Source organism: Ictidomys tridecemlineatus, chromosome 10, assembly GCF_052094955.1.
Source record: "Ictidomys tridecemlineatus isolate mIctTri1 chromosome 10, mIctTri1.hap1, whole genome shotgun sequence".
NCBI classification, from domain to species: domain Eukaryota; kingdom Metazoa; phylum Chordata; class Mammalia; order Rodentia; family Sciuridae; genus Ictidomys; species Ictidomys tridecemlineatus.
The window spans coordinates 120956328-120982606 of record NC_135486.1 but is presented as its reverse complement, the minus strand read 5'-3'; the positions used below and the strand labels follow the sequence as shown (position 1 = coordinate 120982606).

Sequence of the window (26279 nt, the reverse complement as noted above, 5' to 3'; positions counted from 1 at the left end):
CCTGAGTGCAAAGACTTGTCCCAGAAATCATTACTGGGGTCCATCCAAGTGACGTCAGGAGGAAGTCTGCTCTGCGAAGACTCCCCACTGTGGCTCGGCTGTATGTATGTCCCCTACTCACAGAGCAGTGGTTGGGGTATGTGGAAATTCAAAATGCATTTCTTGACTAAATGAAGAAATAACTAACATTGAAATTGGTAAGTGAATGAGAGTGTAGCATGAAGTTAAAGTCAAAGAGAGGTGAACAGAGACCCTTGGGGAGTCTCAGTAGGTAGGAGGAGGAGGAAGTCACACTGACAAAGGGAAAAGAGGAGTTTAATTGTATAGCTTGCCATCTGCTCATATTTTGTCTTTAACTTTCTTTGGACAACTTTCTACATTTTCTGAATCTCAGTTTTTTCATATTTAAAATAGGAGTGCTGATTAACTCAAAGGCTCCATCCATGTCCTCAATACGATGAATTCCTCATTGTTGATCTATAGTTATTTACATTTTTTTAGAGAGAGAGAGAGAGAGAATTTTTTAATATTTATTTTTTAGTTTTCGATGGACACAATGAAAATTTTATGTGGTGCTGAGATTCGAACCCAGTGCCCCGCTCATGCCAGGTGAGCGCATTACCGCTTGAGCCACATCCCCAGCCCAGTTATTTACATTTTATTGGGGAAATTTTCTTACATTTGCTGCCAAGGTTAACCCATGATGTGCAAGTTTCTGGAAGACTTGGAAATTTTTCTCCTTAATACTGTTTTTTTTTATTTAATTGATTTTATTTTTTTAAAATACACAACAACAGAATGCATAATAATTCTTATTACACATATAGAGCACAATTTTTCATATCTTTGTATATAAAGTTTATTCACACCAATTCATGTCTTTATACAAGTACTTTGGGGTTTTTTTGCATTACAATTCTTATTATATATATATTCCATAATTTTTCATATCTCTGTATATAAAGTAGGTTGACACCTAATTCGTGTCTTCATACATCTACTTTGGATAATGATGTCCATCACGTTCCACCACCTTGCTAATTCCCTGTCCCTCCCTTTCCCTCTCACCCCTCGGCCCTATCTAGAATTCATCTATTCCTCCCATGTTCCCCGCCCCTCCCTACCCCACTATGAGTCAGCCTCCTTATATCAGAGAAAACACTGGGCATTAGTTTTTTAGGGATTGGCTAACTTCACTTAGCATTATCTTCTCCAACGCCATCCATTTACCTGCAAATGCCATGATTTTATTCTCTAGGTTGGCTCTACAGTTTAGCTATTGTGAATTGTGCTGCTATAAACATTGATGTGGCTGTGTCCCTGTAGTATGCTGTTTTTAAGTCCTTTGGGTACTTAAAGGAGAGGGACAGCTGGATCAAATGGTGGTTCCATTCCCAGATTTCCAAGGAATCTGCATACTGCTTTCCATATTGGCTACAAAAATTTGCTGTCCCACCAGCAATGTGTCAGTGTACCTTTCCCCCCCACATCCTCGCCAACACTTATTGTTGTTTGTCTTCATAATAGCTGCCATTCGGACTAGAGTAAGAAGATATCTTAGAGTAGTTTTGATTTGCATTTCTCTAATTGCTAGTGATAATGAACATTTTTTCATATATTTGTTGATTAATTGTATATCCTCTTCTGAGAAGTGTCAGTTCAGGTTCTTGGCCCATTTGTCGATTGAGTTATTTGTTTTTTTCAGTGCTTAGCTTTTTGAGTTCTTTATATAGCTTAGAGATTAGTGCTCTATCTGATGTTGAGGGGTAAAAATTTGCTCCCAGGATGTAGGCTGTCTGTTCACCTCACAGATTGTTTCTTTTGCTGAGAAGAAACTTTTTAGTTTGATTCCATCCCATTTATTTAATTCTTGTGCCACAGGAGTCTTATTAAGGACTTATCTTTGACCCTAAAATTAGGGGCAAAGATCTACCTTGCTCTTGGATAGGCAGAATTAATAATATCAAAATGACCATACTACCAAAAGCACTGTACAGATTTTAATGCAATTCCAATCAAAATCCCAATGGCATTCCTCATAGAAATAGAAACAGCAATCATGAAATTCATCTGGAAAAATAAGAGAACCAGAATAGCTAAAGCAATCCTTAGCAGTAAGAGTAAAGCTTGTGGCATCGCTATACCAGACCTTAAACTATACTACAGAGCAATCGTAACAAAAACAGCATGGTTTTGGCACCAAAACAGACTAATAGACCAATCTCCTTAATATTATAACCTTCTCATAAATTATAGCTCAATAAATAAGATGATTTGACCTTTTCTATGTAGTGAAGTATAATTTTCAGAGTGAAATGTAACTGATCTGTTTGTTGAGTTTTGACAAATGTATGCATGTTTATCTGCCTTCTTATCAAGATCAAAGACATTTCTATATTGATTCAATTTTAATTCCTCCACTACTGTAACTGTAACCCGGGTGGAACCACCTTATTCTTCTTCTCTATCTTGTCAATATCTCATTAATAAAATAGCTACATAACCAATATTTTCAGACAGATAATAATAATGTTTTCTCTTATTTTTTTTCCTCCTGTTTCAGTAGTTTCCCAGTGTAATAAACAATAAATTCAATTAACAGCCTTGGACAAGATCAAATATTATTTATATAGTATCTGCCAGCTTTTTGACTTAAAGAGAAATCATGAAATAATCGACGTAGAAGTATCTACCATATACTCTTCTATATTAAAGGATATTTGGTCATTATAAGAGAAAAATACTTAAATCATTTTAAATGATTTAAGTATTTTTCTTATATAAATCAGGATAAATGAGTTTGATAGCACATTTTTTAAAACATGATGTTACACTTCAGACTAGTTTTGAATATTTCTTTGGTTAGGTCATGAGACTGTGGCTTTTCAATCCTCTGGACCCAAACACCTTTCAGTTGACTTTGGTTCCTCAGAGTAGGGAAGGGGAGCTGTGCTTTCTCCTGTTTTTAATCAGATACAGTCTGATATTTATCCTCTTCTGACACCTGGCTCTGAAACAGCCCAGAGGTGCCAGTTCAGGCTGGGCCTGTTCCCTGGCCTCAATGGCTCCTCAGGACCTGACAGTTCACCCAGGTTCTCCTCCTGTGGGGCCACTTGGCTCTACTTCCCACATTACGAGAGGCAGGCTTCCCAGACTGTTGGCCGAGCTCTCCCCTGAGATCAGTCACGGACGGGGTCCAGGCTGAGAGAGCGGAAGGGGGCCTGCCTTTGCGGTCACAGTCGGACGTCAGTGCTGGAGGCTGGCTTCCAGGCAGAGTCTCAAATACTCAAACGAAATGAGAACCAACACAGGCAACTGAAATTACCAAAGTCCATCCTCTTGATTTACTAAAACAAACAACTCTACCTGCACTGAATTCTAAGTACTTTTGGTCTCTGTGTGAGCAAACATTCCAGTATTTGCACTAACTGGTTGATCCTGGAGCCACATTAATCGGAAAAGAGAACATCATCTGTGCCAAATACCTCAGTTCTTGCCCAAGTAAAATGTTACACTGAAATAGCACAAGATCTCTTGTGTTGGATGCTGACAAGTTCCAAGAGGACTGTAGGGAAGTCGATAAATCAAATAATCAATACATGTTTATTGAACCACTTCAGACATTTTGCTGAGTGTGGGCCCTGTTTCATAAATGGTCTGTGCATACCCTGGAGAGTCTATCTCAGAAACTGGCTCTGTTGTCTATCTCAGAAACTGGCTCTGTTGTCAACTATGATGTGGATCTGGTCTAAATATTTACAAGTGTGAACCACCGCAGCCAGCAGTTACTGGCCCCTGGTCCAACAAAGCAAAACCTGTGAGCTATTGCTGCAGGACGGGGAAAAGAGCACTATGGGGGACAATGGTAAAGATGAAGTTTTGAGGACCCCTAAAGAGAATCCTGCACTGCACCAACACTGAGGAGAAGGAAACTTCATATCACAGAGTGTGAATCCTCCTCACCTCCGTACTAAGAAGGTGCTTCTAGTCCATGTCTGAGGACCTCCGTGGGCAGAGTGCCACCTGTGGTGGTTTGGTGTTGCTGCTGCACAATTTATTGTGAACTACAAATTGTCTCTCCAGAACCTCTACACACAGAACAGCCCCAGTTCTGTCCTCTGAAATGACACAAAGAAAGTCTGGCAGTTCTTCCATGTGAAGGTGATTCCACATCAGGCCTCTGGACCTTGCCCTGGAGCTGTGGCTTCCGAGGATGGTTGCAATCACAATTCCAGTCCTGAGGTTACTGTAGGTGGTCAAGAGCACACTGTGAGAACTTGATTTAAAGTCCTAAAATTCACAGCATCATTACCAGGCGGTGTGCCATCTGAGCAAGAGCTGGAGTGACAGGAGATGACAGCACGGATCCCACAGAGGATTCCTGAAGGCTGCACCCGGGGCTTCGACACGGCTGGAAGCTCCACATGGTCTCTGCTCCAGGGCTCACCGCTTCCGTCTGTCCAGCCCTAGATTCCATTTTGACACTGCATACAACACTTCAGAGTTCTCAAAGAATCCAGAATGTTATTTTATATAATTTGATTTTGAAATTAGGAAGTGACATTGTGCCATAGAAAACAAGAATATGATGATATGTATTCATGGAATCCACTCTTCTGCACAGCTTCGTGACGTCTACAGGTATGGACTCTGAAACAGAAGCCATCTGCCATGTACCAGCTGTGTGACACTGGGCAAATATCTCAATCTCTCTAAACCTGGGTTTCCTTTTCTATAATATGCAGATAACATACTGTAGGCCTTAGGAAAATTAATTCTCATGAAGAGCTAAGCTCAGTGCCTGGTTCAGAGGATGAATAAAGATTTGTTGTTCCTAAACTTTATTATTATTATTTTTTGCATCACAACTGATAACTGGTTTCTTTATTACAAAATTTATTTTGTTATAGATAAATGACAGAGAAAAAATGGCAAAAATTCTTAAAATACCATAGGCTTACGAGAAAGTCATCATGTCACCAGGATCAAAATGTTTATTCATTAAAAAAAAAAAAAGAAAGCAAAGACTTGAATGTGTACGTGTCCACATCATTCAGAATTGTCAAAATGTGGAAGCAGACCAGGTGCCCATCAGCAAATGAACACCTGAACAAATGCAGAACACACATGCAACAGGTATCGCTCCTCCTCCACAAAAAGGGGATTCTGATGTCCGCTGCAACACGGATGGAACTCAACATTGGGCACAGGAGTGGAGCCAGGAACGGGAAGACCAGCCCTCTATGACTCCACTCTGTGCAGTAGCTAGGGAGATCCATGTACAGAGTGAGAAAGAACAGTGGCGACATGGCTGGAGAAGAAGGAGTGGAGGGCTATGGCTTCATGGAGATGGAGAATCAGTATGGGATGATGGAAGGGCGTGGGAGGCGGACAGGGGCCGAGGCAGGGTGACGTCAGTGTTGTCAATGCCATGTAACTGTACACTTACCATGATTATGCTGTGTGTGGGTGCACGTGCTTTACATAATAGGAGGTCCTATGACAACACTGTGAAGGTGTTCCAACAGATGGCAGGCCTCCAGGAAGTGGGAGGCATGTTCCGCACACCAGAGGTGCTTGGACCTAGTTAGCCAGACAGAAAGCGTGCCATAAAGGCACTGTGACTACGCCAAAAGGGAAACAAGTGAATAAGCAGGAGAAAACCATGATTTGCCAGTGACATTAGTCAGTTGGTGGACTTCAGGCACAATTTGTACAGGGTCGGAGTGTACAAGGACTGTGACCTAAGGCTTCACTCAACAACACTCAGTATACTCCACAACAGAGCAGGAAGGGTAAATGCTATGACCAAGAGGATCCCAGAGACAACCGGGACTGACAGTTTCATCCCCCAGGTTTTCACACTTCCTGCCATTGCAAACAATGAGAGACCTACTGGATTAAGCACTTTCCTTATCCTCTCCTAGCAGAGCTGCATTCAAGAGAAAGGGTAATAGTGCTAAATGAACAGGTTAATTAGAGACACAGTACTGCAGGCTTTCCCCAGAAACGACATGTCACACCATTACATCACACAGGAGAGGGGGCTCCAGGGACCAGCTTCTGAGACAGCCTGTGACCAGAAGAACAAAGCAGACCTGTGCTAGAGGGAGATCAGGGGTGCACTCTGAACTGCTCGCATGCTTCTCTAGGGCATGAGCTGGCAAACGATACCTGTAGGTCAGAACCAATCCAGAGTATCTGTACGATCTACAGTTTTGTATTTTTAAAGTGTTTTCCATAAAAAAAATAGGAAAATGAGACAAAGAAGGATAGTGACATAGACCTTTGTAAATGCAGAGGCTAAAATACTATATTGCACAGCACAGAAAAAGTTGGCCAAAGCATGCTCAAGGAGATAGGAGTTATTAGGCAATGCATTTAACACCAAAGCATAATGAGAACTGTAAGAGGTTCATATCCAAAATTGAAACACCCCAAATCCATGGCCAAGTTCCATGATCCAAAAGTCTTCTGCAAATGGGAAGGCACCCTGCAGTTCATCTCCTTCATGAGCAATAACCATCTCTTCTCTGGCCCTCAGGAAAAGAAGCAGTGGAGAAATCCGAGCAACCTATTCACTCAAGCAATTTATTTTTTTTAACAAGAAAACACAAACTTGTCTACTCCCATCTCACCTTCCCCTTTCTCAAACCTGATCATTATTTCAAGAATCAACATGTTCTTAGGAAAATATATGATTTAAGCTGGTATTTGCTACAATTCCATTAGGTTTGGGGGTGTTTAGGACTAAGGTTTAAAATAGGTTGCAAGCTGAAGCTTGGCAGAAACAGAGACTCAGGTTAGGCACCAATTATTGTATGTAGTTCAAGAAAGCTGGTTTAGAATTTGCTGATTCATAAGAGCTCAGGAAAGAAAGCAAACCCCAACCACCCCACTGACTCCACAGACTAAACATAGCTTAGAGCATACTCAGAATCTGCCCTTCATTCAGTTGATGTTTTTCTTTCCAGATTAATAAATACTTTCTTCAATGAAATGTGTGATCACTACAAATAAAGATATTGCTATTGACTGGCTGTAAGTGGATTACATATTTATGTTGTTTTATTGGAAGGCCCATGAGGGTAAACAGCCATAACTTAAACACCTTCTCTTGCATCCCATACTGCCTAGTTTGGCACAAAATCGGCAACTAAAAATAAATTCTTGTTGATTAAATAATGAAAAGCAAGTACAAAGAACAAAAACCAATAAATGAGATTGGTTCATCCATGCCAGACAAACACATTTTAATGTGGTCATTGGCAAAAGCTGAGGTTCTTCAGTTCCAGAGTGAGGTTCCAAAGTCCATGACCCTCCAAAGGCACTTGAAAACAGAGTTAATCATGTTTCTAATAGCTCTAGTCTCTTATTTGTGGGATTCTGAAATGAGAAGAAATATCTCCATTGAATTTGTATTCTTTTATTCACAAATATCTCAACACTTAAAGACTAAAACACTTAAAAGACTAAAACTTTCAGAGGGACAGACTCTCTCTCTGAAAGTTAGGGCTTGACCTGGACTTCTGCTGGGAGTGTGTACTCCCAGCCCAGGTTCTCAGGGAAGGGCTGAACAAAGGAAGGGCAGGTGGGCCACTCAGGGGAAGGAGCAGCTTGTGTGCCACAGTTGGGGCAGCTATGCCTGGGGCTCTCTGCTGGAGGAGCCCTTGTGCAAGTTCTCGGGAGGGCAGTTTCCATCTGTAGAGGAAGCCTGTGGTTCAGGGGCTTCCTGTAGGAGGCGCTGGCAGGCTGGCGGGCTAGGTCTACTGTTCTTACTCTTAAGGTTCCAAGAGTGTGAGGACTTGATTCTTTCAGATCCCAAAGTGATGGGAAGCCTTAGGCCGTAATTCTTTCTCCTCCTTTCCAATATATGAACATATTTTTTAAGAAGGAAAACATCATGCCAAGTGAGAGGTCATTCATCTTGACCCCAATAACATCACTCCCCTATTTATGTTTTAAAAAGCCAGTCTTGCCTGAACACCAATTTTCCTGCCCTTTGACTAAACATCAAACTAAATGTTACTTACAAGCAATTGACTACACGTCTGTTTAACAGCAAGACATCTCTTTAATTAACTGCCCTCTTTTTTATTGGAGTTGACAGGCAATACATTTGTAGCATCTCTACTGATTACATGAAGTCGTAGGTAGTTATGTATCAACTGGTAAAGAAAAAAATAGCTCACATTAATCCCAACGATAGGTTTTGTGATGAAGAAACTACCAAGGGGGGGGGGACACCTCAGCAATTTCAAAGACCCTCAGATTGAAGCCAGGTGCTATGGTGCATTCCTATAATCCCAAATACTCAGGAGGCCGAGACGGGAGGATGGCCAAATTGAGATCATCCTGGGAAAGTTAGCAAGACTCAGTCTTAAAATAAAATTCAAAAGGAGCTAGGGAATTAGCTCAGCTGAAGAGCAATGCCAGGTTTAATCTCCATATCAAAAAAGAAAATAATAAAACAACACCTTCCATTAAATATCATTATCAGTTTTAGTAGGAGAAAATTACTAATCTCATTTTTAAAAAACCTGTTTCATCTCACTTTTCAAGACAAAATTGTTCTTGAGATATATGAGAAGAATGGTACAAGAATGTGCACCTAAGAGGATGCTGTTGGAAGGACTGCAAATTAATATACCCAGTATGGAACTTAGTCAAGACTAGGCATGGGACCACTGCATGACCAGCCATGCTATGCTCCCTATTTAACCTGAGGGATTAGAGTGATCTCACCTGCAGGGATACCTGCACCCCACACTTACAGCAGCACAATTCGCAAGAGCCAAACGATTGAACCAGCCTAGGTTATCAGCATGGGATGAATAAAGAAAATGTAGTGCACATACACAACGGAGGTTTATTCAGCAATAAAGATGGAACCATGTCCTGTTCAGGAACATGAATGGAACTGGACACCATTATACTAAGTAACCTAAGCTGGACTCAGAAGGTCAGGGGTTGTATGTTTTCTCTCACATGTGGAAGCCAGAGAGAAAAAAGGAAAAGAAAGGTGTGTGGGAGATCTCATGAAAATTCAGGGAGATTAGCAGAGGAGAGAGACGAGGGGTTGAGGTGGGGACAGTCGGGGGAAGTGCTGGTGCTGGGAGTGATATTGGCCAAATTACATTGTTATACCTTATGCATGTATGATCATGTAACAATAAATCCCATCATTAATGTCCAAAGTATTACACCAATAAAAATGTACACCTGGATTTAACCAAGAATTATATGTTATCTATTCTAAAATGAATAAAAGCTACAAATAACACTTCATTTCAATAGGAAGAGCTAGGTTGGGGCTCAGCAGTAGAGTGCTTGCCTAGCACATGTGAGGCCCTGGGTTCGATCCTCATCACTGCATAAAAAAAATAATTCAAATAAAGGTACTGTGTTCAACTACAACTACAAAATAAATATTAAAAAAAGAGGCATGTTAGGTGACACACAGTGAATTCACAGGAAACACATGCTTCATGATCACTGGAAATGACACTACAGACTGCATGTGCTATCACCAATGCTAGTAAAAAGAGTGTGTGATTCCAGTGGTGTTCACTGTGTGTAGACAGAAAAAAGACCAGAGGGACGTAAAGAAAAGCAGACCAGTGCTCTCCCGAGGAGGGATGGGTGACTTTACTCTTCCTTGTACTCTACCTATTTCACGCCATTCACTCATTTTGTAATAAGAAAGTCTGTTTTAGAAGAGGAAGAGATTCTCCCACAGGTCTTAATTAGCTGCTAGCCTGGATGTGGAGCTGTCCAGCACACCACTCCCGGAGCAGCCATGTGCCCAGTGAGGATGGCTGCCCACTGACACCAGTTCCATCTTCTCCAGGTTATCATAAGAGCAGAAAACAGAAAGAGAGTTTGGGGAAAATGCATACTCCTGCATTTATAAACAAGCAAATTCTCAGTAGTAGGAGGAATCATTAAAACCAACCCCCTCCCCCCAAAAAACACCCTTGTTATCCAAGACTCACATGGAAGAGATTTTATATCCACACATTTTAAGAAACCAAGAGGGAGTCATAAACCCAATTCAATTTAATTGGGTGCTCTCTTGACAGAATTGTTATTAATAAGGCTGTATTGTACAAGCCTCCCCAAAACCCCAGACGCTGCTGACGGCACAGCAGACGCCGAACATCCACGCACCACGCACTACATACAGTCGACTGTCTGCTCTTCAGTCCTGGCCCCCACCACAGACCCCCCTCAGCCTTCCTCTCCCCCTTCCCCTTAGATGCTCAAATCAAAGAAAAAAACTTGTCTTGAACAACCTCCATAAATTATTCACATGATATTACAGTGTATGTCAGCAATCTTGCAGTGTTTAAAAAACTTAACTACAAGCCAATTAAAATGTAAACTGAGAAAGACGGATGGAGCTGGGTGCTCTGGTGTGAACTTGAGCAGCTCTAACAACAAGCACTGCGACTTCCAGACCTGCTAATGTGACAGCCACTTTCATCAGCAGTGCTCCCCTCCCCCTCCTCTTTTTTAGCACAGGGCTGCTCCCAGGACAATTGGTTCGGCAGCCTTCCCTGTCCAGATCAGTCCTTTGGGCTTGCAATGGGTCTGAGCTCTGCATGACAGAGTGTTTTCTTTTCCTTTTTGTTTTTGAGGATGTGTGATACACCCCTCATTTTCATCCCAGGTTGCAGTTCATAAATAAAAAGAAGAGAAAGCGAGCCACGACGAAGCCTCTAGGAGAGGCCAAGGACTCTGAAGACTGGTCTAGTGTGGAGCTGGTGCTGGGAGCGGCCTTACCTCCTGGTGCTCCCACTTCACTCTGCTCCAGGGCCTGCTCCACACAGCGGTACAACACCTCGTCCCAGCTAACCCGGATGTGGATTGAATACGAGCAACACCGAGTAGTTTGTTCTTTGGCTTTATTTCGAGGTGTTGGAGATTGACCCAAGTCTTGTGACTGGTAAACAAGTGCTCCACCATGTTACTCCTCCAGGCCCCTAGTCTGGGTTTGGAGAAGTCTTGGATTATTGCTTAGGTTTTGAATAGTTCTATTATGAGAAAAATGGTTCCCTTAAAAGCATTCTTCTGTGTCTTCCTCTACATCCCTCATCTGAATCTTCCCTGCCCTTCTCTCTAAACCTTGCGCGAGACACCTCAATCTACAGCACAGTCCAAGCTGCCTCAGGCCAGGCTGTCAATGGAACAAGAGTAGGACGGTGAACGTTTCTGCATTGCCTGCCTCTTCCTCCTGGAATCTGAGTTTTCATGTTCTCTTCCCATGCAGCTCCTTTGAAGTCAGCAACATCTGCTTCTTCTAAAGAAAGGAGGGGCTGGACGATGAGAAGGCATACTGTCAGTGTTGGAAACCTGGCGCCATCTAACAGGATGGAAGTGTGCTTCAGTTCCTACCCTTCCTAGGTCTGTGATGAGATCTACAATTTACACAGAAGAATGATAAAGACACTCATTGATGCGGTAACTAACTACCTTGAAAAGCATCAAACTGAATTTGAAGAGAGGAAAATACTTGGAAATAAGCAAATGCCATGTAGCCAACAGAAAGAGAAAACAAATGAAGAAACTCAACTTTTATTTAAAAGTTTTGACCAAACTTTTAAATTGAGGGCTTTATTTGGGGAGAAAGAGTTGATTTTACCAGTCTCATACTAGGTTTTACTCTGCCATTTGTTAGTGCAAATGGCACTAACACTACAATTATGGCTCATATTTGTTTGGTTAAATTCAGTTAGCAGGTGTCTCTGAAAAAAAAGTTTTTACAGGTCAAAATACAGGCAGATGGTTATCTGAGTGCTGTACTGAGGGGTCAGTTCCTTTTGCTCCTTACCTGCTGAATCTATATAGAGTGGCTTTCGGCCCCCACTGGGTATCGGAGTCATATAAGGAGACTTAAAGACTGGATGCTCGGCTGTATTCCCAGATATTGTGATTTGATTGGCCAAAGGCAGGCCCTGAGGATGGGTGTTCAAGGTCTTTTCAAGAGATCCTACCTGATTCAGTGCTGCCAAAGGTGGAGAACAGCGACCTGAAGGGGGAAGTGACCGGCTGGTGGTTATGGGAGGGACAGCAACAGTACAGACTGCACGGCCCGGGGATATTTTCCCTCCCCCTCAGCCTTAACTGCTCCTCAGCCTCCTCCTGTCAGGCTCCTGACACTGCTGTCTTGGTCTTCAGTTGAAGTGCTCAGACATGCGTTCTGTTTTATGCCTTAGCTTTGAAAACAGAGCTTCTGATTGGGGGACCATGGATCAAATTACAATGACACACCACATTATACCCACCAGAACACTGTAACCAAATAAATACCATCTGCAAGGGGGCAGAGAAACGGGCTCCTAACACTCAGCTGCAGGAAAGGCGAAACAACCTGGCTTAAACCCCATCCCTCTGCAGTTCACTACTAGGAAATGAAAACATTGACATGGAAATACACACCTGACAGTACCATTCACCGAGGTCAAAAAGCAGGAAAATGTCCATCAGCTGATGGGTAGATTAACAAAAAGGGGGATATATCCAGCCAGTGCAATACCATAAGCAAAATAAAGAAATGAAACATGACCAGACAGACCAACCTGAAAAACAAGTGAAAGAAGTCGGCTACCAAAGGTTGCACAGGGCCACCCGACTCCATGTATATGGGCTATGGTGCACAGGCGAATCAAGACAGAGAAGGGAGGCAGTGGTCTGGCTGGGTCGGGGAGAGGGAGGCATGAGGAAGGGGTGTGGGTTTCTCTTTGTGGGCAAGGAAAATGTTCTAAAGTTGACTGTGTTCATGAATGTGCAGCTCTGGGAATGCATTAAAACCGCTCAAGGATCTACCTTTGAAGAGTGAGCTGTGCTGGACTTGAGTGGCGACTTAACACAGCCATAAGGCACACGGGCAGGCAGAGTGCAGTGAGCCTCTGCTTGGAAACGAGTCTCAGCAGCCCACCTAGGCTCCAGAAGGGCTGGGGCCAGGCGGGGTGGTCACAGCTCCCACCAGGTGTGAGGCTGCATACCTAGGCCCACCCTATTGACAAGACCTTCTGCTCAGCCCAGAACAGGCTCCTGGTTGAGGTGTATTCCAGTCTTCCTCACCCCAGGTGTCCCAGGGGACGTTCAAGTGTGACGATGCTCGAGGTGCCAGGGCTGCAGGGATTGGAGGAAGGAAAGCACCTGGATTGTCATGCAGCTGTAACTGGTTTGCTGGCCACGGATGTCCCCAGTGGACTAAGGACACCCTGTCCCCATGCCACTCCTTGGGCAACAGTTTGAAACAACCCCTCCTGTCCTCCCACGCAAGACCAATGCCTTGTAATTAGGTTCCTTTATGTCAGCTCAATCTGCTGTCCCATGAGTCCTTCATCTAATCTCTTCTCTTCTCTCTGGCAACTCTTCTTGTCTCCCACAGAATCCATTTTCCACTACCACCATCAGATTTTTAGTCACACCACGATTCTTCTGTCTTCCTTTCCTCCTCCCTCCACATCCTCCAAGCTTAGGCTTATTTCCATCTGTTTCAAGAAATTTTTTATACATATATATATGTGTACCATATAATACATATATATGGTTGTGTATTACATGTAATTGAACTCATTTGTACATATGTGTATGTACAGAGATGTGCATACAGAACAGACTCAAGACTCACAGCATAAGCTTTGTCCTTGACTACACCATACTTGCTTGAAGGATGAAGATAAGTCCTAAGTGTCTTAGGTGCCCAGGTGCTAGGCAGATGTCCTTGCTAACGGGCTGATAAAGGACTCACTTTTATTTCCAGGGACAGGTGCACCATCAACTTCTCTCACACAGTGCCCCTCTGCAGTGGTTTCTCTTCCCATCCCAAGAAAGCCTGCTCTCTGTGCCTTTTCTCTCCTCCAGGCTATGTGCTGTTACAGTCAAAATCACTCCCTGGGGAAATTATTGATGGGCAGCTTCTAATTTTAAGCTACAGCTGAACTAAGAAACTGAATCCCAGCTGCATTACCATTTCATCCTGCATGAAGCCCTAATGATAAATATTTAACCAGAACAACTTCCTTTTCCTTTGCTTCTATGTTCCTGCTTAATTATTTTAACAAATGGCTGTTTCAAACGCTTACCATTCTTGTCAAGTCCCTAACTGGGCTCTTGGTGGATTATATTTTTGCTGTGTCCTTCACTGAGGAAGTCCATGCTCTGCATTTCCTGCCACGAGGGCCTGAACTTACAGCTCTGGCCGCTGCCGTCAGCAGCACTGCCCACCAGGTCCCTCTTGTTCTGAGCCAAATCAGGGTACTCTCTGGCCTGTAGAGGTCAGCTGTGGCCCATGGTGTGCTCTGTGATGACCATAAAGCACACGGTAAGATGGGGCTCAATCTGCAGGGTCCTTGAGGGACAGAGATGTACAGGGCCCCTCTCTTGCTTTGGGCTGGGTCTATGGTACCAGCAAAGAATCTCGGTGGCCTTAACAGACTTAGGTCTGAGGGCTGCTTGTTACTGGAATGCCATGTAACTTGTCTTCCCAACACCTTATCCTATCACTGTCTTCCCTTCTCTTACCTCTGAAAACCCATCCCTCTTCCCTTTGAAGCTATTGCTCTACCTCTCTTTGGACCTACTTCCGCCACCTCTCTTTCCTCTGAGGTCACATCTCACCTCCTCACTCTCTCTAATCTCTCCCTCACAGGTACCAACAACCAAACAACCAAAACACCTACTGCCACTCACTGAGCCACCCTGAGCTCTGGGTGCTTTTGTGTCATGATTCACTTAATCCCTACGAGACTTGAAGAGGTGGCTCAGTACTTACCTCACTGAATACTGAGGACACCGAGGCCCCAGGAGACTTTGAACAAAGTCAGTATCTGATAAACGGCAGGCCTGAAATGTGATTCTCCGACTGATTCCGAGCTCGTAATGATGCCAACAACAAGGGGCCACCTCCAGCTCACCTCCCAAACATACCCACAGGTCCACTCTGCTTCTCCTTAGGCCAACGTGCCTCCTTTCCCACTGCCCTGAGCACTGAATGTGCATTCACTGTCCCCCTTCCTTACCTCGGGTTCCTCTTCCTGAACAGCTCTCACCTGGCTCTTACTCCCACCCTCTTATGAACACAGTTCCTGTTCATGGTGAGTGGCCTTTGGCTGGTGATCTTCAGAAGATCTACCTTCTTTTGGCCCCTCGATGACATCAAAAACTACCACTTCTATCTTCTGAAAGCTCTCTCTTTTGCAAAACCAGTCTTTCCTAAAAGTCAAATAATACCTCTGAAGGTCTCCTTTGCTGACTGTTCCTCGTTGACATCACTAGAAACATCCCAAGGCTGTGTCATCCATCAGGGGTTTCTCTTTCCTTCTCCTTTCCCGTCTTCCTTTTTGGGGTGCTGGGGACCGAGCCCATGGCCTTGAACATGCCAAGCACATGCTCCAACACTATAATACACCCCCAGTCCCTCTGCACTGGCGATTTCTTTTTTTTCCTTTTTTAAAAAGTTGTAAATGAACATGACACCTTTATTTTCTTTATTTGTTTCTATGTGGTGCTGAGGATGGAACCCGGTGTGCCTCCATGTGCTAGGCCAGTGCTCTGCTACTGAGCCACCAGTGATTTCTTCAATCAGTATTTGTTTTCTGAAACCCTTTCTTCAGGGGTTCTCCACCTGCCTGCTCCACGGGGACGTTCACCCAACATGTGTGAAGTGAGTGACTTCCTCCGGTCCTCACCTTGCCTCTGCCCTGTGAGCAGGGCCAGGAGTCCCACCGTCAGCCTTTCTTCCTGTTCCCACGTTCCAGTGTCCAGCAGTCAGCAGTCACTCGGAACTGTGAGTTACCAGCTCTGAAGTTTCTCTGGAATGTCCTCCTCTGATATGTCACTACTGCTGCCCGAGGTGAAGCTTCCTCATCCTGCATCTGGAAGAGCCCCGTGACTCCCCAGAGGCTGTCAGCATCACCTTACTGAAACAAAAATCTGATGTGGTCTCTGGCTCACAGACCTCTCTGCAGCCTCCAAAACCTGAGGCCCACCCCATTTCCCTGTTTTATCTCTCACAAGTAGGGCCACATAGTCCCCAAACACACTATGGCTTCCCTTGCTTTGCACACACTGCCTTCAGTTCTTCTCCCTGGGAAGGTCTACATTCCATCAAGACAAGTCAAAGAGGTGTCCTCTAGGAAGTCACTTGCAGGTGACTTTGGCCATACCCATCTTTATATTCTCTTGTCAACTGTGATTATATTCCTATTGCATCATTTGTAATGCACTGTGGTATTTGTTTACGGATGGGTCCCTAACAAAAGGGGGCTTTAAGCTGTGTTCAGTGAGCTCTTGGGGAGGACTCAAGGGCAGAAGGACTTGTGGTAGGTACCCTTCTTTTCCTAAGTGAAGGTCTCACGTAAGTTTGGTTAGAGGTGTGACACATAAAGCAAGGTTGGAAAGCATTGTACTGGAACATAAGTCCCTTCCAGTGAGATGTCACCCTGGGAGCCCTAGACAGTAAGGTGGTGGCTGACACCGGATTGATACTCTAGCGGTTCTTCCTAGCCCAATGACCACTCTACAGCTGGTGCTGCTCAGCACCGTCTCTTTCCATCTGAGCTTTTGTCCAAGGCATGGGAGTTAGTGATTCTTTTTCAGGTTTCCCTGGAAGACCAATGGCTCTCAGGAAATAAATCTCGTCATTAACACTAAAGTAGTTGTCATCAAAAAAACTTTATGGACCATAAAGTTTTTTTTAGCAGCTTTGGTTCATTACCAAAGTAGGTATTATCTTAAAATTTATCTTATCTGAAGCTTAAACACACTTACTTCCTTGTCAGAACACTTAAGTCTCCAATATGGTCAATTGCCAGACAACAGTGTCCCCTTTCTCATGTCTTGGTGCTTAAGTGGTCTGATCAATAAGTAAGTACACACTGCATTATTAAGAGCATGCTGAAGCCAGACACAAATAGAAGGAACATGTGGACTTCTAGCCTTTAAAAACACCATTTAACTTCCCTGTCAATTGCAGGTTCTTTACAAGTCTCCATTGTGTTTGCTGCATTGTAAAATAATTTTCTTTGAACCTTTGGTCTCTACAAGTCAGATGCAAGAGTGAATGTGATTTTTTTAAACTGGCTCTGAGTTTAAGCTTTATTTCTCTGACTCATGAAAGGCATCAAAATAAGCACATCTCTGAACCCTGTGGTCTGATGGGATTTGAGAACTGTACGCTACTTGGTGACAGAACTGACCTCTCTTCCAGAGAGTAAAGTGCAAGATTCAGGTCAGATAAGTAGACACTGGGAGAAATATTTGAGCCAGTTCTTTCATCAAATGTCCTTTCTTCAGATGATATCTTACAAGGGAAAAAAAATCACTAACAATTACTTTTTAAAATTCCTATTAATTGTTTTGATAACAGGCTCTCCCAACACCTTTCTACATTTCCATATCTAAAATGAGCTACAGCACATGCAGAAAAAGTATCATTCCAATTATACCTTTAGTAATAGTATTTCTAGAGGAATACCAGCTCAAACTGAGCTCACCAAAAATCTTAGCATTCAGACTTATCCAAACCACTGAGTGCATGGCACACACCTGTAATACCAGAGGCTTGGGAGGCAGAGGCAGGAGGATTACAAGTTCAAAGCCAACCTTAGCAACTTGGTGAGATCTTGTTTCAAAATAAAAAATAAGAAGGGCTGGGGATGTGGCTGAGTTGTTAATACCCTGGATTAAATCCCCGGTACAAAAAAAAAAAAAAAAGAGACCTATTGAAACCAATCGAATGATATTTTATTTATTTAAAACTGTTGAACATTTAAGCCACAGTTCTGCCTCTTTCTCCAATACTTGAATGTTTATGACCAAATAGAATTAACTAGTCTCAATTACTCAACTCAAGCCAGGAAATGAAGAGAAACAAAAGTGAATATCTGCCTGGCACCATACACTAAGAGATGAGTATCAGTTTGGAGTTCATTTAAAAAATCCCCCATTTACTGAATGTACTAGGAACTACATGCATTTTTCTTATGTGATATAGACAGCTGTAGTTCTTTCTCAGTGGGCCAATCTCTCCTGCTTTCAAATCAAAGTAAGAAAGAAATGGTCAACATTACATTTGATGGCATTTGATTATCATCAACGTGACCATGACCTTCCATGTGCCCTGCTGAGATAAAAAGAAAACAGATTGGGTAATCATTAAAATAAATGGCAACCCCATGAAGTGCATGGTACTGTGTTGGCTCTGTGCACAGAACAACCTGGGGCATGATCTCTGATGCTCAGTAGTTCATGATGAATTAAAAGAAATAGAATTCTGTTCCTAAAAGGTAACTGAAAAGATAGCAATTGACAAAGGAGATGAACAGGCTAAAAGAGAGCTATAAGTGGCAAAAGAAGAGTCTGGGAGTCTTGGAAGCTCTTCAGGACGAACTGTGATTGGAACTGAGTTGTTTTATTTCTGTTGTTTTGATTTTTTAAAAATATTTACTTTTCTTTCTTTTATAGCTTTATTTTATTCATTTATTTTTATGTGGTGCTGAGGGTTGAACCCAGAGCCACACACGTGCTAGGCAAGTGCTCTACCACTAAGCCACAACCCCAGCCCTATTTTGATTTTTTAAAGTACAGAATTCAGTAAAGCTTGAGAGAACAGGGTTTGTTAGAGTTTGGATCTTAAATAGCCTCCAACGGGTTGTGGCTCAGTGTTGAAGGCAAGATCCCCAGCTAATGGTGCTTCTGGAAGGTGGTGAGACCTTAAGGGGAACAGGTCCTAGTGGGAGGAAGTTAGACTACTAGGGCATGTCCTTGAAGGGGACAGTATACCCCAGATCCTTCCTCTGTACCACAGGAATATAGCAGTGTACTATACTTTTGCAGGCCAAGAGCAGTGTGGCCAACTGACCATGGACTGAAGGCTCTTGAAATCATGAACCTAAATCCTCCATGTAAGTTAATCTTCTCAGGTGTTTTGTCACAGTAATGGGAAGCTGACTAGTGCAAGTATGAAGCACATGGGTGACAATAAACATGGAGAACTCTGCCAAGTGGAATTCATTATGTAAATATCTGATGAGTTATAAGAGAATTGCAGCCACTCATATAACACTTGGCTATTGCATCTGCATGAATATTTTCATTTAAATAAATACTTATTTTTTAAAAATATTTTTAGTTATAGATGAATGAAATATCTTTATTTTGTTTATTCATTTTTATGTGGTGCTGAGGATTGATCCCAGTTCCTCACATGTGCCAGGCAGGTGTTCTGCCACTGAGCCACAACCCCAGCCCCTTAAATAAGTACTTATTTATAAGAAAGATGTAATATTTACTTCGGAGCAGTTAAAAAATAACATTATCAACAACTTCATGATTTTCATTCCTTTTGGTATAGAAATTTCATTCCAAGAATATGTTTTCTAAAGGAATGTGAAAGTCATTTAATGAACACATAAATGAAATACTGACCGGATCCTAAATGTTTAGCAATTAAGGATTAGTGAAGGGACAAAATGAATCAAAACAGATGTCGAACAACAGTTAATATGATAAAAAGATATCTTGTTCATCAAAATATTGGGGGGGCATCATTACCACCTGTGCATTAACAAAACATTTATACACACAGAGGAAAAGAGTGAGTGGACATGTTTCACAAAGACCATTTCCTTGATTCTAAATGGGGCTGGTGTCATCTCAGTATCATTGATATAATTTATCTTTCTGCACTTCAGGTGAGGTCCTGCTTCTCTCCCAACTAACAGTGGATGCCGCCACGCTCACCAGTGCCACTTATGTTTCTCTATGGTTTTGTATGCTACACAGTTCCTGGAAAAAATGTTTTAAGTGAATAAAGCCAGGAGCTATACGAAGTGTTTGGAATGTGCTGGAATATACAATGTTGACATTTCTCCTCCTTAAAAAATATCTAACTAGATTTTAAAAATTTAACTAGGAAGGGAGGAAGAGAGGAAAAGATGGAGGGAGAGAGGAAGAGAAGGACAAAAGGACCAACCATTTTTTCTTCATGTACAAATAATTACTCCAACTTCTTTGAATGAATTTCTTCTGGCTTAGAATACTCAAGAATGTATTTATTTGCAGTAAGATTGTAAGGAATGTTTCCATTTCCCTGAAAAGAAGTGTTTAAAAACTGGCTCATAACTATGGTATTTCAGGATTTCACTGTGTTTTCAAGTCCTGAAATATACAGGATTTGAAATGCATTGGTGAACTGGCACATGCTTGAAATCCCAGCTACCTAGGGCAGAAGTCTAAGCAATTTGGCAAAACCCTATCTCAAAATTAAAAAAATGACAGGACTGGGGTTATGACTCAGTAGTAGAGCACAAAAAAAGAAAAAGAGAGAAAAGGAAAAAAGTCTCTGCTAAGCCTTTTCTGATGTGGAAAAAGAGTAAAGGAAGAAACAAAACAGAAAAATGAGGGAAAAGGAGGAGGAAGAACAGGAGGGAAAGGCAGGTACTTGGGGATCCACTCGGGTCCCTCCCCATGCTGCTCGGGTTTGGATTTATTGGAGCCCCTCCACCCTCTCCGGCTGTCCTCAAGTTTGACAACAAAGCACAGCAGAGGAGTCCTGAGGTCTGCAAAGGTTGGAGTCTGTGATGAAGTGTCTGTGGCTGTGTGTCTTCCAAGAAAGGCTCCGCAGGCTTGCATGATGATCATTTCACAGACTCTTCCTTTCGAATTGTCAGAGGGTCACTGGGTATGGTGGTACACACCTGGTAATCCCAGCAACTGGGCAGGCTGAGAGAGGAGGACCGCAAGTTCAGAGCCAGTCTGAGTAACTTAGTGAGAGCCTGACTCAAAATAAAAAACAAAAAGGGCTGGGAGTATGGTTCAGTGGTTAAGCACCTTTGGGTTCAATCCCGAAGGTTAAGTCCACCTTAAACTAAAACTCTCTCCGCATGTGGCTGATGGTGTATGAGGGTAGATGATCCTTTTTTTTTTTTTTTTTTAGAATTTTGGGCAAGAATATATTTTTTTTCATAAAAGTTCTAACAAAAATATATTTTTTCCTTAACTTAAAAATACAGCTTCATAAAACAAGATTTGAGTTGTTCTAATTCCCTACACACTTTACAAACAGCAGTAAGAGGAAGAAGTCAACAGAATGGGCTCAGTTTCTAAGTATGAAATGCTCATTTCAGAAGCTTGACTTTGTCCTTTATTAACTTGAAGGTGGGGTTCTTGCTGACTTTCTTGTTGAAGATGATCAAGAGCTCCTCCTCACATCTGTAACGGTCGTTTGTCATCATGTAATATTGAGCTAAAACCTTTTTCCTTAGCTTCTTGATCGACAGCTCACCATCCGGGGCCTGTCTCAGGACCGCTTTAATAGTTCCCTTCCAGTTGAATTTACCTTTCTTAGGAGCTTCATTCATCGTCCTCTGCTTCTCCAGCCTCAGGTTGTCCTGGGAACTTCATCTTTTTCATCTTAGAATCTGCTTCAGCTATCGAGTGCTTCCGCTTCCTTCTTCCCACAGTGGCCTTCATCTCCACCTTGCTGGGGTCCTCCTTGGGGCCCCTGACTCTGTTGGCGTCCGCCTCTCTTGCCTGCTTGCCCTGGCCCTTCTTCTTCTTGCCCTTCTTCCCTATGGAGCCATTGGCCGTAGACCCCCTCTCCCCTGCAGCCTCAAGGTCAGCCTCCTGTCCTTTTTTGCACTTCTTGGGCTTTTGGCTCCTTGAATTGTCCTAATGATTTTATAATTTCAGTTCTTTCTTTTCTCTTTTTCTGTTCTTCTGCCGTTCTTCCTTCCTTCCTCTTTTATTCTTCTTTGCCTCTGCTGGCTTTTCTGTGGAGTCATTAGCCTTGGAGGACGCTGGAGTCTTGGTGGAGGCTTCTGAACATGACTTTGCCACTTGGTTAAGAGGCTGCTGATCTTGCCCCTTACTAAATGGCTCATCGCTGGAAGCTTCAGAAAAGATATTCCACACTTGCTCCAGAATGGATTCATTATGAACTTTTAAACTGTTCTTCATCCAATTCTGAAATTTGGCCTTTTTCCTGGGAACGTTGTCAAAAGCACTAATTTGCTTTAACAGTTCTCTCACTTTGGGGCTGACATTGGGTTTCCTTATTAATTCATTAATTTTCTGGATCCAGGCCTGCTGCTTGATGTCGCCTTTGTGGGCTTTGCCTTCGTAGCCCTTGCCACCATATTTCTGATCTTCACTTATGCACTTTACGTGGTTTTTATAGTCATCACCCCAGAAGTCTCTACCGCAGGCGCAGTCAATGCAAGAAAGGCATTCACAGTTTCTGTAGACAGACACATGCTTTTCCACTTGTATTTTCTTCACTGATTCACCACATGCATTGCATGTAAAAAATACCATTTTACCTAAATGATTAAATACTCTCTATCCAAGATAGGCTTTAACTCTTGTCCTCAGCCGGTGCCTGCCAATGGTTTCAACCGGCGGCCAGGAGCATGTGGAGCCGCTGCAGCCCGCCAGCGCTACAGGTAGATGATCCTTTATATGAATGTATGTTATGTGCATATGTAAACACATAAATATGCATATGTATACATACTGATGAGTATGTGAACATACACACAAAATCTTCTTGAAGCTTTCTGATTTCAGTATTCTTTTTAGTATCTTGCAGACTTGGAAAAGTCCCAGGTGGACCTGTCTCCTGCCTACTTCCACCAGGGACATGTGTGTTATTCTCCACTGATGTACTTGCATGTCTGACCCCTAGTCCTGCTCATCTTATCCTTGCTTCTTTTGTGGTGATGATCTCTTTGGACTCTATGATTTGGCATTTTTGAGATGCTGCTAGAGAATTCCAAGTATATTAGATTCTTCTATGGTGGTGAGGACATCTTAGGAACGTAGTCATTATGTAGACCAAAGCATCAAAACTTAGGAAGCCCAGAGAAGCATGGCAAACAGTCATGAACATATATAGGCCCACAGATGATGGGGTTAAAGGACAGAAGGCTGAAGCAAATGAAAATGAACACTGACCAAGAGAGATGGCACACAACTGTAATCTCAGCAACTCTAGAAGCTGAGGCAGGAGGATGACAAATTCAAAACTAGCCTCAGCAACTTAGCAAGGCCCTGTCTATAAACAAATAAATAAGTAGAAAGGTAGGTAGGTAGGTAAGTAGGTAGACAGACAGTGCTAGGAATATAGTTCAACGTGTGACCTTAGGTTCAATCCTCGGAATCAAACCAAACCAAACCAAACCAAAAAAACCCAACCAAACAAAAACAAAAAAATCACCAGGTCAAAAATCACTAGCCAAGTACTTTGCTCTATCATGATTATTACTTTAATCTTCGAGGATCTGATCTATATGAGAGCTGCTGATCCTTTTAAACAAATCTGTTACACACACTTTACCCAAGTGGAGTTAAGAACCCAAGAGATGGCACTGGGAATACAGGCAGATCCAAGACCAGTTGATAGGGAAATGGTAATTTTTGTGTAGGGAATCTTTTTGGAGAGAAAATAGTGAACATCCTGACAATGAGGCTGAATCTATGAAGAACAGCTCAGAGGCTTTGGGTGGAAGGGTAACAATGAGCCTTTTTGCAAGCACAGTTCAAGCCTTTGGGGGAAGAATTTCACATGGTGACTCGTATGTCCTGGCTCACTCAGTTCCCTCTTTGTCCCACTGGCAAGGGGACCTCAGAAGAGGAGTCCAGTCTACAGTGAAGAGAGCGGGAAGCCACTGCAAAGAGTCAGAAGGTCTGCCTGGCTTCTCATGAGTTGGTTCTGTGGGAAAGCAGCTGACTTGAGGCTACTGGAGGCTGGGTGCTGGGCATATACCTTTACCTCCTGACTACCTGACGCAGGTACAGAGATCATTTTCCTAGGTAAAGAGCTGAAAATATGTTCTCCTAACACTCACTACTCTTGAGATGTTAAGAAAAGTGGATTGACAAGAATCCAGTTCAAGGTACTTGCCTAATTTCCCTTTCACAGGAAGCATTTTCTCTTTCTTTTGAAGATAAACTGTATCATTTCACAATAAACAACATCAGCCACCATCTACCAGGTGACAATGACAGAACTCTGTAACTTATCTCTTTTAAAATCAGTGTCATTAAGAACATGAGCTTCCTTACCCCTGAAAACAAATGACAACTGATGAGGACATTCAAATACTTGAAGGATTATCACTTCCACACCAATGTCAGAATTTCCAGTATCATTAACAGTAGAGAAAACATTCTACTTTGCTTCCTTGGTGGAGTTTGGGTCCAGTTAACCTGATTTTAAAAGTCCATGAAACATACTTATGTTTGGAGGTAGGGTGAGTTTCATGAAATGTTTGGACACTAAAATACTCTCAAGTAACAAAGCAATTATTCTCATTATTTAAAGAAACAGAACAAAGGTGTGTTTAAAAATGTCACAAAACTTCCAACTGCTTTATAATTTTGAACTATGTCAATATAATGCTTTATTTACTCCATGGATTCCTGAAGTGGAAGACATTCTTAATGTCGTCTACAGCCAGCTTTCCTGACATGGGCCTTGCATGGTATATCATGGCGGGGTATCCCTCATGCCTGGGTAGCAGTACATTACACCTTCAATGCTGTTGGAAAAAGCACATTTCTTATATAAAATGTGCTACAGAACATCTTTACCAAGACTCCACTTGACTTCCCATAGTATACTTTGATGACTAAGCCTTCATGTCTTGTATGCCAAGACAATAATGAGTTAATAATAACTCATCCACTTAGTATTTCTGTACAATATTTAGATCCATTGTGTATTTTTAATTTCAGTTTGCTTTTGCAGGACATAAAGAATGAAGTTATCAAGATTAAAATGGAGCTAGCCAGGTGTGGTGGCACACACCTGTAATCTCAGCAGCTAGGGAGGCCGAGTCAGGAGAATCACAAGTCAAAGCCAACCTCAGCAAACCCAAGGCCCTGAGCAACTTAGTAAACCCCTGTCTCAAAATAGAAAGGGCTAGGGATGTGGCTCAGTGGTTGAGCACCCTTGGGTTCAATCCCTGGTACCAAAAAATAAATAAATAAATAAAAATTTAAAAAAAATCTAATTAATTAAAAAATAAATAAAGATTAAAATGGAAAGGTGTATGTAATGTTGCTCATATTCAGACAATTGAGCCCATGCCAAGATGTGCCAAAAGGAGGCCCTTCTTGGGGGACCCTCCAGCCATGCCCTTCTCCAACAGTAAGAATCCATGGGGGTCATGGGGATAGACCACATATCTTGAATGTGCCTCCTTTGGGACAGTGTTCTGCATGTCAGAATCACAGGACTCTCCTTCCTGGATGACCTAAACTTCTTCCAGTCCAGGGCCTGTGCAAGTAGTCACCCTGGGGACCTCCCCTGGAGGGCAGGCTATGCTGTTGGTGCCTCCCCTGTGGGCCTGAGGTCAGGCAAGAGGCTACTGCTTGCTGGAGTGGTGAGATGCAGTGCCTCCCTCGGGGAGCCAAGCTCCTTGTGGTGCTGCAAAGAGCCTTAAGTGAAAAAGAGAGAAGTGAGGTGGGCCTCCGTCGGCTGGCACAGGATAGAAGGGATTTAATGGCACTTCACAGTGTGGCACAGAAAACCCTTACCCTTCATTTTGGTCACTTCACCTTGATCAACCACAGGAAGGACACCCAGATGAGAGCTGATCAGAGAATCCTACAGCCGAAACTCATGATTTACAAAGCAACTCAAGAAGAGTCCACTACTCCAGGACACAGAAGTTCAACAGGTACACACACACACACACACACACACACACACACACACACACACATACACACCTCTGCCCACCCATACAATAACCTCACATAGCAGCTGTGGGCCATGACCACCCACATCCCAGACTCCAGGCCACTGTCAACCTCCAAGCCATCACTGATCTGAGGATCTGCACATTCCCCACCGGATCCCCAGGCATGGTGTAGCTGTACGTTCCATCCCACACACACCTTTTTAACCGGCTGGCTTACACTTGCCAGTAGCTTATGCTCAAGAAAATTTAATGACCATGTGTAATGCCCACCCTTCACACAGCACACTGAACCTTAGGCCTAGCTTTGGTCCTTCATTTGACACATTTATGATAGACATTAAATTATAGTAATTCCCAACCTCAACCCCTAAGAAACAGAGCTCTGCACACCAAGCTTACTGCACACTGATGTTCTAAAGCATGGAGTCCAGAAACTCCTTTCCATGGGTAAAATGGTCCTGTGCTGACTGGTGTGACATGTAGGCCTCCACTGCATGAGGGTTTGGACCTCTAGCAGGAAGAGTCAAGATCCAGAGAGTCCCTGTCTTTGAGGGGAAG

At 42.9% G+C, this 26279-nt stretch overlaps 1 protein-coding gene and 1 pseudogene across 7 annotated transcripts in view; both read right to left on the bottom strand.

The window, feature by feature from the left end:
* Auts2 (activator of transcription and developmental regulator AUTS2) overlaps positions 1–26279 on the bottom strand; it is a 1065696-nt gene that overhangs the window by 338168 nt on the left and 701249 nt on the right. The window lies entirely within an intron of this gene.
* LOC101974006 (cell growth-regulating nucleolar protein pseudogene) lies at positions 10894–22417 on the bottom strand (annotated as a pseudogene).